The 14823-nt window shown below is 53.0% G+C and overlaps 1 protein-coding gene across 4 annotated transcripts in view; it reads left to right on the top strand.

Moving 5' to 3' along the window:
* Positions 1-14823, top strand: part of SYNDIG1 (synapse differentiation inducing 1) — a 106225-nt gene that overhangs the window by 51982 nt on the left and 39420 nt on the right. The gene's annotated exons all lie outside the window — the stretch shown is intronic.

Below are 14823 nucleotides of genomic sequence, written 5' to 3'. Positions count from 1 at the left end.
TTAATGCGATAACAGATGATCTGATTTTCGGATATAAAACTCTCCTAACATTTGGGGATATACGCCTCTTGGGCATGCTGTATACTCCGTTGTAAATATTTGGATTTGATTTGCCGGTAATTTGTTAAGAACATTCCTGAGCATGTCCACGAGGGATGTTGGCCTTGGTTTTATTTTCTTGTGATTCTTTTTGTCGGGTTTGGTATCAGGGAAACCCTGGCTTCATAGAATGAGTTGGGAAATGTTGCCTCGATTTCCTGGGAGATTCTGCGTAGTATTGGTACCATTTCTATTTGAATATTTGTTAGAAGTCACCAGTGGAGCTGACCAGGCCTCCAGTGTTTCCTGGGCGGTTATTCAGAAGAAGGGCTTTTATTGCTTATCTGATCTGATTTCTGTATTATTTTAAGCCTGTTGTTTTAAAGAAAATTTTCATGTTTTCCTCTCTTCTTAACTCTTCTTAGCTCTTAACTCTCCTTAACAGTAATTCATTCCATTCTAAGAACTTGTCGCTTGTATTTAAATCATCTACTTTGTTGGCATCAAGGTCATAATATTCCATTTAAATCTTTTTACTTTCCATGCAGTTGGTAACGCCTCCTCCTTCATGCCTGATTTTGGTAATTTGAGGTTTCTATTTCTTCCTGGTCAGTCTAGCAAAAAATGTATACGTTTCAATGATCTTTTCAAATAGCTGATGGCTGTTTCCATTGATTTCACTCATGCTTTTCTGCCTTCCATGTCATCAATTTCCACTCAGATATTTATGATCTCTTTCCCTCTGTTTCCTATGGGTTAAATTTGCTCTTCTTTACCTAGTTTCTTAAGGCAAGAGCCTAGTTATCTATTTGAGATATTTTTTCTTCATAATACATGCTTTTAAAGCTGTTAACTCTCACTGCTTTAACTGCGTCCTGCACATTTTCGTATGTTGTTTCTTTATCTTTGCCTTCGTTACAATATTTTCCGATGCCCTGGGTCCTGTGCTGTGCCCTGTCTCCCCCAGACAGCCAGCAAGTCTGCCGCTTTCGCTTCACGTTTTGGGGCTCCCTTGGCCAGTGCGTGTACATTTATAATTCTTCCCTCTTGCTGAAGTATTGCCCATTTCATCATTATAAAATGTCCCTCTTTGTATCTGATACTGTTTCTCGTCCTCTGGTCTGTCTTGTGTGGCACTAATATAGCCGTTCCAGCTTTCTTATCGCCATTGGCATGATGTCTCTCGCTCCATCTTTTTGCTTGGAATCCATTTTAAAAAGCCTCAGAATTTAACGTGTGCCTCTTGTTGAAAGCACAGTGCTGGACCTTGTTTTCCAAATTGCCTTATAGTCTCTGTCTTTTAATGGGCATATTTAGTCTATTTGCTTCAAATTTGGTTTCTGTGTGGCTGTATTTAGGTCTGCTGATGTGCTTTTTGTTTTCTGCCCGTTTGTTTTCTGCCTTGGTTTTGTTATTGTTTCTCTTTTATTTCCAACTGTCTTTCTTGTGTTCGATGTGCATTTGCGTAGCCACCACGTCAGCCAGGGATGCAAGGAGGCTTACGAGGCCCTCCGTGGTTCTCTTGTTTCTCGGGGCACCTGACAAATGCCTGGGTCGCCCTCTCGTCTGTGCCCACCAGGACTATAGACAGAGCCACAAGTTTTCCTGCCCGTAGAAAGGAGTGGGTTTTCCATCCGCTCCTCCCAATCCATTCAGCCCCTTCCCACAATGAAGCTACTGGTGTCCACACCTAGGAGTTTCTGACTCTCTTAGAAATATTTACGGACCACACTGGCACTGAGCCTGCAGACCCCTATTGTCCTTACTCAGAATCCAGCAGCAATGGTGAGGAGATGCCCCTCAGTATACTGCTGACCTTTAGTCAGTGTTGACAGCCCCCAATAGGGCTATTTCAGCAATTTTATCAGTTGTCTCCTGGTGACAGGGTATGCCCACCTCCTGCTGCCGCACCAGAAGTCTTGCCAGGATATTATTTGAAGCACTGGACATGCATTGACCAGCAGGCACTAGAAACAGACGAAGAATGTGTCCAGATGCCCACAGATGGTTTGTGGTTAGATTAAGAATTTTAATCAAATTAGTTATCTTTAAATATTATAGCATGCATTTGCTTATAGCATTAGAAAATTAAATTACTCCTTTTCCTCCCTTGGGACAGTCTGTAAATAAAGAAATCTATTTTGACAGCCCAGTTCTCCTGGATATGTGTATGGGTCACTCACAAGGGAACCCATTTTGTCTCCTTTTGGTCAAGAGTCCATTTTTTTGCCCAGACTTCAGCAGCCGCCTTGTTCTGGGAAGAGGGGGCTATATGAATAATTTTGTCTCAACCAGAAATCAAATTTACTTTCACAACATAAACATTTGCCACCATTGAGGGCATGCTTAAAACTTCCAAAGAGACACTCAAAATTATTTTGTGATATAGAGGCGTGATCAGAATGGTAGCAGGCCATTTATCATTTTCATTTTCTGTATCAAGGATAACTCTCATTTAAACTGGAATCCAAGGCATATTTCTTAAAAAATAGAAATCAATATCTTCATATCCTCACCTAACATATTCTCGGCTTATATATGGCAGTAAAAGGCACGGCGTGTGTGATTATACCCATTGGGTGAGGCAAGACTCTGAGATAGTAAATCCGTCTGTCATAGAATACAAGCTGGTCATCCCTCACGTTCCTCTGAGCCACTCTGATAAATAAAAGGGTGGAGGCATCAAACCAAACTTGTGTACTAAAGAAATGAAAGCCTTTTTGATTTCCTGAACTTGTACTGATCAGATCTCCTGATTGCAGCTTTTGAATTGCTTGTCAAAACTGCGTGAGGACAGATACGTTATATCTATGTCTGCCTTAATAAAGTGAATCATAGCCAGAAAAATTAGAATCTTTTGTCATTGCAAGACTGTAATTGTTGCAATGAAATCAGTTTTTACATATTTACATGTAGCTGTGAGCTAAGTGCTTTCTAACATAGGTAAATGTAGTTTGAATAACAATGAAGAAAAGACCTATAACTTTGATGACTCTCTTACATATTCAATTTTGAGCACCAGTTAAAATTTTTTGCTCTAAACCAAATAGTAGCTTAATAAAATTTCCCCAGACTTAGCTGAAGATCTACTTATTTCAAGACTCATTTGAACAAAATTCAAAATTCAGCACAGAAAGGGCCCTTTGGGTCCCCAGTAACACAGGTCAGCACAGAGGTTAGTGGGGGTATTTCCCCTCACTGGCTTGCTTCTCGGCCTGGCACTTTTCTAACTCCGATGTACATATAAATGCACTTCCTCAGGGACTAGCCATGAGACCTTGGGCATATCATTTACCCTTGGCCAATGTTGATCAAAGTATCATCTCCTATTCACTGTGTCACCAGTGACGAGAAGCATTAAAGTCTGTTAGGAGAAGCACATCTTGAATTAAGGTACAGGTGGTGAAAATGTGCTCTTTTGAAGCGGTGATACTCCAGGGCTGCTCAGCTCTCTATGAATCATGCTCCTGGGAAACAGGAATGGAATGCATCATTCAAACCCAAGATGAGCCCCCCTTTTATTTTAACCACTGTTTATAGGTCGGTTCAGTGCCCCGTGCTCTCTCCTACATGGAAAGAGACTAACACCGTGACATGATGCAGGTGGGTGCCTCTCCGTGGGGATTGTGAAATCAGGTTTCCATAACATGAAACAGAGACGGAAGGAGGCAGGAAAGAGGCCTTCCCTGGGAGAGGGTGCTGAGGGACCGCCGAGCTCGTCTCTGATGAGGGTGCCGCTCTCATTCACCAACGAGGGTCGTGGAGCAGTGCTGCCCGGGCTGCGGCAAGCTGGAGCTGGCTGGAGATCCCGAGGGAACCCGATTCCTCCTGGACAGTGAAGATCACATCGCCTCCTCTGAATCAGTCCCCAGAGAAATGCTGCGCTGTGTCAGGAAAAAGAGCCTCTGTCCAGGTCTGTTTAACGTACATGCTGCCGTGAAGTGGTGTTAACTGAAGAACGCCCTCTCTGCCCGGTTCATCGCTCTTCAGTACGTTTTCCCCACTGTACCTCAAATGTAGCTGTAAGCAGAAAGCCCAGCTACAGTGGCTAGAGGACAAATAATTAGAAACTCCACGTTTGGAAAGGTGACAACCACCAGGACATATGGCGGAAGTCTGTGTGATCACAAAACAAGTGGAATATGTGGAGTCAGGCAACATGCCTCAGAGTCCAAAAAAGTATATTTGGTAACAGAACACACTGGTTGGAGTCTTACAGCCTTGTGTACGAGGGGACCCACAGAGGTCCAGGCCCTGGGACAGACTCAGGGGTGACTCAGCAGGCATCACAGAGGTGTTCCCGGGCGGCATGCAGGGCCGGGGCGGGATGGAGCCAGCCGTCCCCAGGCTGAGGTCGGACCCGGAGATGCTCTCTGCATGGCAGACCTTCCGGGGCTGCAGGCCAGGCTGAGGACGTGCCGACAGATTGTGTGGGATTCACCCTAATGTGCCTTCTAGAAAACGGGAGACAGACGAATCAGTCATGGTCTCCTCTGCTGCTTTGATCCCTTTTAAGATAGTCAATAGGAGGGAAACCACCCAGAGGTGATGGGGTGCAGGCTGCCTGTGGGTGGCCTTCAGGGAGGAAGCCCTTGAGCGGCGCCCTCCCCACTGCCCCCGGGTTCTGCGGCTCCTTCAGTCTCCCTGCCACCACGTGGGCCTTTGCGGCCACTCCTCGTGTCGTGTCCGGAGGGCACTCCCCTTCGCAGCCCCACATCGGATTCTGTGTCATCGTGCATGTGTCTGTCTGTCTTGTCGGACACAGTCGTCCCAGGCTGAGTTTGCCAGAAGCGGACAGCAGTATGAGGACTCACAAGCAAGTGATTTACTAAGAAAATGCTCCCAGGGAAGACCAGCCAGCCTGCGAGGGAGGCACGACGGGAAGGGGAGTCAGGAGGGAGACGGTTTTGGGTGGGGCGCCTGCAGGGGAGCCCTGAGCTGACCGTTGGGGGCCTGGCGGGCGAGATGCCTGCTGGTGCTCCGAGGACCACCTCCCACGCAGAGGGACTGAAGGTGGGACGCATACACTCATGCGCGTGTCCCAGAGTGCCACAAAGCTAGGCATGCAATGCAATGGATTCATGAATGTCAGAGGAAGGTAAAGTCCAAGGTCAATTTCCCGAGTTATTTTTAATAGAAATGAAACCAAATTGTGTGAGCCCCAAGCCTATGAACATCTTCTCGGTGAGAATCCAATGTGACCTTAACAGAGTGCTTTAAAATGTCACCTGTGTCACATGCAAGAAGCAGACCTGGACCTCGGGCCTCCTGGCACACGGCCGGCCCCACGGGGGCTCTGCAGGGCATCCTGCGTCCTCCTGTCCTGGGCTGCTGGTTGGCGGCACACGTGAATGGCTCCCAAACAGCAGCCGGCTCCATGTCGAAATACAGGAGCAGCTTGTGTTTTCCACAAACCACCAAAACAAGGACAGACTCCGAAGAAAGAGTAAGAAGCACGCTATGAAGGATACTGTGAACGGCATGCCGTCGGCGTCCTGTTAGAAGGACATTCCACAGTGCTGTTGCCAGGTAGAGCTTGTCCTGCCGGCTGCGAAGCAGAAGAAACCAAAGAAACGCAGAGCCGCTGAAAGGCGGTGGTGACCTGGCCCAGCCCGCAGCTGCCCCTCCAGGCCCGAGCTCAGCCCGGAGCCCGGCGCCAGCTGCCGTCTGTGTCCTCCTGGCTTCCGAACACAGCCATGCAGAGGTCACACCCCAGGCCAATTAAACCAAAGCCTCCGGGATCATATTTTCCTTAAAGAGCCACAGGTGATTCTAACTTAAGAACCGCAGGTCTGGGGGACAGTGTGCCACCGTCTGTACCAAGACCAACTGCTGTTGATCACCTGATGGCATGAACCATGTCCATTCTGAGCAGATCTGGCCTCAGTCTTGAACCCTGGCACGGTTCCCTGGCACTCCCCTGTGCGAGAGAAGAGGTTTGGCGGCACTGTTTGCCAGCCCACCTCTCGGCCATGCACAGTACACCCTAGAAAGTTCCAGCCCCCAAGATGTGCCGTTCAGAGCCAGAACACACATGTCTGACTCCCTCGGCGACTCGTGGCCTGATCTGACCCCAGGCCTTCCAGTCTTCAAAGCACCACTTATTTGACCCCTGAACCAGCATGTCCCACACACGGCCCAGCCAGGTGCCCACAGAATGGTCCTGCACCAGAGGGTGGGCTGGGAGCACAGCCCCGGATGGGAGCCGGGCCAGGGCTCAGGACCTGCCTCGTGTCAGGGTCAGGGAGTCCGGGTGCCCAGTGGGGACGAGCTCCGAAGGCCACTGTCCATCCTGGGGCAGGGTGCCGGAGAACTCGGGGCGCCTGAGGGAACTAGAGGAAGGTGGAGTCTGGGCCAAGACCCGGGACCTGCGGGTGTGGCAGGCAGCTCGTCACTGCCGCCGTTTGTCAGCTGAAGTGGGGGTCTGATGACAAGGCTTTCAGCTCGGATGCAGGGCAGGGGAATGTCCACCGTGGGGGCGCCCCTGGTGCCCTGTGGGGAGACAGCTCCCGGAGGGGGAGCCTCCCACAGGTCCTCAGCCTCTTCCAACTCCAGGGTGCGCCCCCATCACTTACTGCACTTAAAGGGCTGTGGACGTGCAGGGCCAGGCGGGTTGGGGCCCAGGTGCCCCCAGGCCACACCCAAGCAGTTGTCCAGAGGGCTTCTAGTCTAAGTCAGGGGCAGAGACGTGCACAGCTGGCCTTACGGGAAACTCGCTCCCTCTCCATGGCGGGCCCCTTCGGGAGTCCACACCGCCTTCTCCTAAGGATGGCCACGTGTGGGGACGGCCGTCACGCCCTCCCCGCCCCAGGGCCGGGCCCAGGACAGGGAGCTCAGGGTGCCCCCACGCCTCCGGCTAGGATGGGGCCCTGTTCTCCTCACCGTCCTAGTCACCCTGGTGCCTCTGGCAGTGAGCTGAGAAATGGACCATCCGGGAAGGGCTGTGCTGTGGGGGGCAGCTGGAGCCCTGCTTCCCCCTCTGGACTGCCCGCTCTGCAGACCCAGCGTCGGGACACCTCCCCTCTCCGCGGCCTGCAGGGCCCTCGTGCCCGTGCGCTCTCCAGCCTCCTGTACGCTTTCCACAGTGAGCGTGGGGCACCTGCGTGGCTCCGTGCTGGCCCCAGGCTGAGCTGCTGGATGCCACGGGGTGGGACCTTTACACTGTGCCTCTGTGCTTCTGAAGGCGAAGCAGCTGGTCCAGTTTTATGGAAGACGTACGTGAGATCCTTGCATGACGCCTGCTGGAGACTCGGGCTTTATCTTTGCTCCAGACAGTGACCGGAAGGGAATACATGTGTCTTCAGAGGCACTAGCGGAGCTCCCTTGACTTAAGGCCACACTTCTTAGGGAGGCTGCAATCCAAGCCCTGACACTGTCACGTGCCGGTGGGGATCCTAAGCCCAGGGCCTCCCGTCCGTCGCTGGTGGGGACACAAAATGTGCAGGTACTTTGGACGTGTGTTTCTCTCTAAGTTAAACACCACGTGACCCAGCAACCCTATCCTGGGTAAAGAAATGAAAACGCACTTCACATGGAAATCTGCATGCGTATGTCACAGCATTTATTTGTAATAACCAAACACTGGAAACAAACATCTATCAGGGCTGAAGGGGGGGACGCACAGCGTGCCCCCTCTCGTGGGACATGACTGGGGAAGAAATGACCACGAGAGTTAGCGGCATGGAGACTTGGAAGTGACCGACTTGCTGTGTCCTGGTGGTTGCGGTGGTCGTATGACTGACCACACAATGATGCCATAGAACTGTACAGACTAAAGTGAGGGCGTGGTGAGCAGCAACATCCACCCAAGGCCTGGTTTAGCCAGTCGTCTTGCTCAATGTCAGTGGTTTTTAATCACATCCCACCTACCCTGAAGAAGATAGATGCGGCTCTCATTCAAGCCAAAGGGGATCCGGCTTCCTGGTGGGGGGGACAGGGCCGGGCAGGGCCTGGCCAGTAGAGAGGCCCACGGGTCCCTTAAAGGAAAGCGCTGTGAGCGCTCACCTGCGTCCCCACCCCACATGGAGCATGTGAGTCACTCCTGGCGCTCACCAGGGGCTGAGCCACCTGCTGGATGGATGATGGCCGTGGATGGATGGATGTCCCATCCCCCCAAGCCTGCCCGTGCTCCGGGGAGGGTTCCCGCCCTCCCGGGCTGCTCGGACTCCCAGCCTGCCCTGCAGTTTGCCCTGTTCTCTCAGGGCTGCTGAGGTGGGACAGCCTGCTGTGGGCACCGGGGAGCTGTCCTCTGCCAGACCCCAGGGGCCCTGGCCTTTGAGAAGGTGCCCAGCCGTGCACGGAGCCCATGCTTTATCCTGGAAGCCGCCTTCGACATGTCTGGCTTGGGAGCGTGGCTTTGAAATGTCTGACCTGCTACACTCCTGGGGGCAGGTGTGTGATGCCAAACGCTGAGTAGCTTCTCTGTGGAAACATGAAAAGGACAAACTTGATGAAATGCCAAGTCACAGTGTAGAATGAATTATTCATATGTCGAGAAAAAAGTGAATTCGATTTTTTTCATTTTTTCTAGTAATGCTCACAGTGTTTCCATGAAAGCACCATCAAAATCAGAAAGAAAAAAAAATGCAGTGCATCCTTCCCAAAGGAAAGAAAGCAACTAGGGTTCACTTTATCTCCTCAAATGTCACATGTATCAAGGATTTCTTGACTTCTCACTTTTGAAGTGATTTTAGACTTCCAGAAAAGTTGCAGGAAAAATACAAAGATTTCCGATAAATTTGCTGGCCTGGTTCCTTCAGTTCTAATAGCTCACTGTATGTGCTTTGTCATTCTGTCAACAGACCTAGGTTTCTGAGCCATTTGCAAGGAAGTCACAGACATGAATTTCCTTCACCCCCAATGAACCATGTGTTCCTTTTCTGAAAAACAGGTCCAGTTACAAAATTCGGGAAGTTAAAATCATTAGTCACTATCATCTCTGTAGACCGTATCCAGATGTCGCGGGTTTCTTCCGTAGTGTCCTTCAGAGCAAACGGAGAACAGGTGCAGGACCGCATACGGCATCTGGGGGCAGGGCCACCACAGCAGTGACGTGGCGCCCTCCTGACGGGGTGCGCTAGGAAGCCCGTGGGGCAGCGTGCCCCGTTCTGTAACTTCCATCACCAGTTGAAGGTGGCCCTGCCACATTTCTCAGTGGCCAGGTGACAGTGTGTCTTTGTGGTTACTAAGCTCCTGTAGGGAGGTACCCTGAGACTGTGGGAGCACCCTGTGTCCCAAGAGTCATTTATCTACTAGTTGTAGCATCCTATGAAATTTCGAACCCCGTAGTGGCCCCTACATTTATGAGCTGGCATTCCAACACGAGGAGGAGTTTCCCTGTCCCCTGTATTTATTGTTTTACCTACATATTATTTTATCTCAGGCTGGACCATTTGAGTCTTATTTTAGTCAACGAGTTACTATCTCATTTATTGCAATGTTTACTGTATATTCATTGAGACGCTCACTTTGTTACACACTCACCCTTTCGAGGTAGCTTGTCATTCTTTAATCATTTCTTACTGTCATTTCCTGGCACCACGACATGATCAGATGCATCTCACACGTTGGCACCTCCAGCCCTGGAGTCAGCCATTCCCCAGAGAGCCCTGGCAGTCTTGTCGGAGCGACGGCACGGAGAGGCCAGCGTGCAGGTGCCAGGCCTGCTCGTTGCCCTGGGGATGGGGGGAAGTCATGCTTCTAGGTCCTCTAAGGAGACCGAGCTGGGAAACATACATGCATAAACATGTGTATGTAATGATGTGCATATACATACACACATGTGTTTATTTATAGCTCCACATTGACGCCCTTGACCCAGGCCACCCGGTTCACACTGGCATCTTCCATTCTCTCTACGACAGCATCGATTCCCCTGCGAGGCTGTATCACAGTTTCTGTGACCACTCTACTTTAAATGAGCATCTAGGTTGTCTCCCATAGTTTGCAGTTACATACAATTCATCAGTGAATAACCTTATGCGCATGTATTTTGTATTATTGGAGGTGAATCTTCAGGATAAATTCCCAGAAGTGAGATTACCGGGCCAAAGCGTAAACACTCATCAAATTGTTATGCATAGGTTAGCTCCCTGGCCCTACCCCAGTCTGCCTTCCGTCACCCGTCTCCCCACAGCCCAGCTAAGGGTGTACTTTGTTGTGGTTTTTTAAATTTTGGTCAACTCAGTAGGTGAAAAACAGAGTCTTCACATAGTTTTCGTTCTCCTTTCTCTAAGCAGCACCCCACCTGGTCTGGGGCGGTGAGCAGGGCTCCCAGGCCATGGGATCCAGGAGCACCCACTCCCAGATGTTGGCCTGTGCTCCCACAGCCCAGGAGTGAGGTGCACCCGGTGACCAGGAGCCTGGGCTGAGGCCTGCATCCCACCCTTACGTGAAAACCAGTCCACATCCGTTGCTAAAACTTCTTTGGACTTTCCATCTGAAAACAGTATGGGACACACTGGATAATGTGCTGAGTTCCTCAGACAAGTGCAACATAAACTGGCAGCAAGAAGACCTAAAGGGACCATCAGAGCCTCGGGCAGCGATCTGTGTAGCTCTTGTGTGCAGAAGATCACATACCCAGGGCATGCAGATTTGAGGCCAGGAACACGCTTAGGAGCTGGACTCACAGTTCGTGATACACTGACGTCTGGGGCTGGGCTTCGCCGGGACCCCCACCCTTCTGGGAGGGTTGCTTGGTTGACGCGGGCAAGCCTGGTTTCTCCAGCACGCGGCGGTCAGCGCTCTGCCCTGTCTAGCTGTGGGCACCCTCCGCTCTCACCTGACACCACTTTCTCTCTCACTCTCCACACCCCTGTGTGCTCTGCTCACTCCCTACCCAGGGCCTTTGCACAGCAAGGCGCCTCCATGTGGGGATCCCAACTTCCTCACAAAGTCCAAGTCTAGGGCCCCACTCAGTTCCAACCATGCTGTGAAAACAAAAACATGAGAATGAAGAGTTCATACAAGTACCAACATACACCGACTGCCCGCTCTGCCCGGGTCTGTTCTACCTGATTCGTGTGGCTCTACTTCACACCGAGTCTTAGAGAGCTTTGCCCGATCCTGTCTGTGAACATATGATGAGCATCCATTCTCTGTGCCTGTCGACTCACTAGGGGACGGGGCGCACCATCCGGGGTGTCCGTGTCCCGAGGGTCCCCCATCCTTCCGCCCCCTCGCAGATGTCCCTGAGGGTGGTGGTCTCGCTCCGTACAGCGCTGCCCTGGCTGAGCTTTTCAGGTGTTGTCTTGCCAGTGGGTTTCAGCCCCGGGCAAGTTCACTGTGGGTTCAGTGTGACCAAAGAAATGACAGTAGAACGTTTCTTTGGGGTGAAAGGGTTTATTCGGCGTGTTCTCCCGGGGGTACATCAGGCACTAGCCTCTCTGCCTCCGCCCAGAGCGCTGGGCCGCACTCTCTGTATAGCGCAGTGGCAGCTTACTGCCCACGGGTGTGAAGCAGACGCCCAGCCACAGGCAGCTACATCATCAGGTGGTTCAAGTTCAGCGAGGACCCTGGCCGTAGGAACCCCAACTGCCCCACAGGTGTCTAAGCCCCCAGGCCCTCCACAGGCTCGGCAGCAGGCGCTCTCACGTGTTACTGTGCCTTAGAAGACCCGTGCCTGGCTCCCACCCCGCTGAGGACCTTCTCCGGGCAACTGGGGCCTGCCCTGCAGAGTTGGGGGGCCTCTGCCCAGGGACCGCTTACCGCACACCTGCCAGGGGGCGTTCGTCCCCGTGGGCCCCTCTGTCCCCTGAGCTCCCACGGGGCCGGCCTCCAGGTGCCCACAGAGGGCCTGCCTCAGGAAAGTGCCCTTTCTTGTCTCTGTTCCCGGCCGTGCCCCACTCCAGCTCTTACATGCCAGGTGTGGAGAAAGTGAAGGTTCCTGTGGCCCGGATTCTCACCTGGCCCTGGCTGGCTTGCTCACTACACACTTATGGGCAAAACGTTGTCATTGACTCTATGTAAAGAGCTCCACCCAGCGCTCTGGGCTGCTGCACGGCCGCAGGAGAGCAGAGGCTGGAGTGGTGGCAGCACCGAGGACAGAGCCTGGGACAGCTGAGGGCAGAGAGGCCCAGAGGCAGCGACCGGCTTGCCACATGCAGACGCGCTCTGAGTGGACGGGATTCTAGTGCCTAACCTGCCATGGTGGGAATAAAACTGGGTACAAACCTTTTCACCCCAAGAATGTTCCCCTGTCATTTCTCAGTCTCACCAAATCAAGAGTGAAGTTACCTGGGGCTGAAACCCACGGGCGAGGGAGCATCCTTGCAGCCCCCGCAGAGCTGAGCAAATGGGAGGCACTGTGATGTACCACATGGCTGGGCATCGGGCCTGGTGGTATGGTTATTTTATTAAAATAACCCAAGGAAGAAAACACAAGGGGACCAAGAGCGGAAGTCATGAAAACGGGCAGAGAATGCGACTGTGTGTGGTCGCGGGGGGACCAGCGGTGCACGAGCTGAGGGGTCTCACGGGGCCTCCGCGTGAGCTTTCGCCTCCTCCGGGGTGCTCTCCGCCTGCCCTGTGCATCTTCTGATCTAATGACTGTGAGGAAGATCTTTAGAAACGGCTGCCGTGAGTGAAGGATCTCTGGGTGCTGCCGGCGGTGTGTTTTTTCCTCGTGGTTTGCTGGTATACACGTGGCGTCCCCCAGGCCAGCCTCATCGCCCGTCCCCCCTGCTTGGTGGCAAGGTGCCCACAGCCACTTAGACCCACGGAACTCCCGCTGACAGAGGAGGGAATATAAAAAGAGCTGGGCTGTTTTTGTCGGCTCTGTAATTTGTCTGAATTTTTAAAGTCTATTTTAATCAAAATGGACTGATTATTTTGGTGCCATGAAGCCACAACTTGCAATTTACAGTGTGGTTCTCTTATGCTTCTAAATAAACACCTGTGAAGAGGCGGGGGGTGCCCTGAAATGTAGCTGTTTGCTCCCTGTGGATCGTGGTGTAGCTCTCAGATGTTTCCAGCGCACCTGTGCCCATGGCGATGGGCCGCGTGGCACCGGCTTCTGCAGACCCGCTGAGCTCACCTCTCTAGCCGCTGGCTTCCCATTGCTGCCACGACGCAGATCGGTCACTAACGGTCATCAGAACCCCTGGGGTCCGGAGGTGTGAGGAGGGCGCCTCCCCCTGGGCAAAAGAACAAATGAGGCCCACGGGTACGTGGATGGCCAAGTCGCTCGCACCTGCCCACAGCTCGCAAGGCTGGAATGCGTGCCCGCTGACCAAGCATTTCTGTGATTTAGCAAGACTTTAACAGCTCCAAGGCCACGTCTATCCTTTGTAAAGAAGAAAAACAAAACTAGTAGCAACAGCTATTTCCAAAGCTGTTGGGCGGGTCCAGCCAGCCCAGGTATGTAAAACTCTTAGTAAGCTAACACACACCCGAAACAAAAAGCCACAGGAGCCACAGACCTAAACACTCGACCCAAAGGTGTGGTTCCTGTGAGAGGCTGTCCACCTGTCACATCTGGGCTGCTCAGCCTGAAGCCCCATAGCTGAGGTGAGGCCGGAGTGGCTGTCCTTTCCACCCTGGTCCCACTTCTCAGCAGGTCTCCAGGCCTGGCCGGTCCTGGCCTTGTCCTGCAGGCCTGTCCCTTCCCGGGCCATGTCAGAACCCCATGCCCAGGCCTCTTCCAAGTGCAGCTCCGCTGTGCCACCAGCCAGACCCTCCGTGTCCCGCCCCCAGGGTGAGGGTCTGGGCACCGACGGGCTGATCCCCAGCTCCTCCTGAAGATGCGCAGTGGTGGAGAAGGAGTCTGCCCGGCAGCACAGCGCGTCCCCCTCACAGACAGGAGGCGCAGACCTCCAGCAGGCTGCCCACGGAGCCTCCCACGGCAGCCCTCGGCTGGCCTCACTGTGACTGGGGCATTCCTGGGGCTGCGGGGCCCCTGCTCTACAGACGTGAGGGTGGTGATTTCCATCTCCCTTTGTTGTTGGAGAGGCTCCGTGGGAGGTGATGCAGCTCAGTAAAGAGAATTGAAGTTTAACAGGCACGGCTCTGGAGGGGGTGCTGGGGAGATGAAGGGCAGCTGGATGCCCCAGGCAGGCCGCCCACCTGGGGAAGGAGCTGCTCCCTGCAAGCCCCCGAGCCCTGACCTGCTAGGATGCGCATGGGTGTGCGTGCACACATGCAGAGGTGGACGGGTGTGTGGAGATGGTGCATCCCCCACTCCCATCCCAGGGCCCTCTGGGATGGCCCTTGTTTGATTTGCGCCTGTCAGAATTCGCCTGTTTCCTCTGACAACTAGTCAGAAGTCCTACCAGGAAGCTTCTGTCATTGCACTGCAGCCCTGTCTGCACACTGATTAGAGGTTCAGTATTTCCATGTTTTATGTGCATTTAATTAACTAAAATAGGAAGGGACGCTGTGGCCTCCTGCGGGCTTCCTCTGTGTTGCTGGGAAGGCTCAGGGTGGCACGTGGGCGCTGCTGGGGGCTCTGTGTCTGCGCCCTTCGACCGCCTCTAGCCTGCCCAGGAGGCCTCATGTGTAACAAAGGGAGTTAGGATGCCTACTCTCAGGAAGAAATGCTCCGTTCCTTTTTAGAAAACAAAGTCTGGAGTAAAACACCACTCGCCTCTGCAAACAGGGAGCCCGCAGACGGACTGGCCCTGGTGAGGGACGAGTCAGTGTGGGTGGGTCATGTTCTGCAGGGGGCGGGGGCGAACAAGCTCACGATGGGGGCCCAGCAGGTGGGACCTGCCCCTGGGCATCTGGAGGTGCAGCCTCCTTTTGGTGTCCCCAGGCTCTGTGTGCCCTCTGCAGGGGGGCTCAGCC

This window comes from Manis javanica, chromosome 15 (assembly GCF_040802235.1).
Source record: "Manis javanica isolate MJ-LG chromosome 15, MJ_LKY, whole genome shotgun sequence".
NCBI lineage: Eukaryota > Metazoa > Chordata > Mammalia > Pholidota > Manidae > Manis > Manis javanica.
Note: the sequence above shows the minus strand (reverse complement) of the source record. Positions and strands in the feature narration are given on the sequence as shown.